Raw genomic sequence first — 1,094 nt, forward strand, 5'->3', positions numbered from 1 at the left:
AGAAACATGGTTTATCCCATCACAGATCTAGTGATGTCATGTAGATGGAGAAGAGAAGCGGTCCCAGCACTGAGCCCTGAGGCACTCCTGTAGCTAGATGATAGCAGTGATGGGAAAAACCATGTTCCTGAATGACAGATCTAGTGATGTCATGTAGATGGAGAAGAGAAGCGGTCCCAGCACTGAGCCCTGAGGCACTCCAGTAGCTAGATGATAACAGTGATGGGAAAAAACATGTTTCTGAATGACAGATCCTAGTGATGACATGTAGATGGAGAAGAGAAGCGGTCCCAGCACTGAGACCTGATGCAGTCCAGTAGCTAGATGATAGCAGTGATGGGAAAAACCATGTTTCTGAATGACAGATCCTAGTGATGACATGTAGATGGAGAAGAGAAGTGGTCCCAGCACTGAGCCCTGAGGCACTCCAGTAGCTAGATGATAGCAGTAATGGGAAAAACCATGTTCCTGAATGACAGATCTAGTGATGTCATGTAGATGGAGAAGAGAAGCGGTCCCAGCACTGAGCCCTGAGGCACTCCAGTAGCTAGATGATAGCAGTGATGGGAAAAACCATGTTTCTGAATGACAGATCCTAGTGATGACATGTAGATGGAGAAGAGAAGCAGTCCCAACACTGAGCCCTGAGGCACTCCAGTAGCTAGATGATAACAGTGATGGGATAAACCATGTTTCTGAATGACAGATCCTAGTGATGACATGTAGATGGAGAAGAGAAGCGGTCCCAGCACTGAGCCCTGAGGCACTCCAGTAGCTAGATGATAACAGTGATGGGAAAAACTATGTTTCTGAATGACAGATCCTAGTGATGACTTGTAGATGGAGAAGAGAAGTGGTCCCAGCACTGAGCCCTGAGGCAGTCCAGTAGCTAGATGATAACAGTGATGGGAAAAACCATGTTTCTGAATGACAGATCCTAGTGATGACATGTAGGTGGAGAAGAGAAGCGGTCCCAGCACTGAGCCCTGAGGCACTCCAGTAGCTAGATGATAGCAGTGATGGGAAAAAACATGTTTCTGAATGACAGATTTAGTGATGACATGTAGATGGAGAAGAGAAGCGGTCCCAGCACT

Source organism: Leuciscus leuciscus, assembly GCF_965113295.1.
Source record: "Leuciscus leuciscus genome assembly, chromosome: 18".
NCBI classification, from domain to species: domain Eukaryota; kingdom Metazoa; phylum Chordata; class Actinopteri; order Cypriniformes; family Leuciscidae; genus Leuciscus; species Leuciscus leuciscus.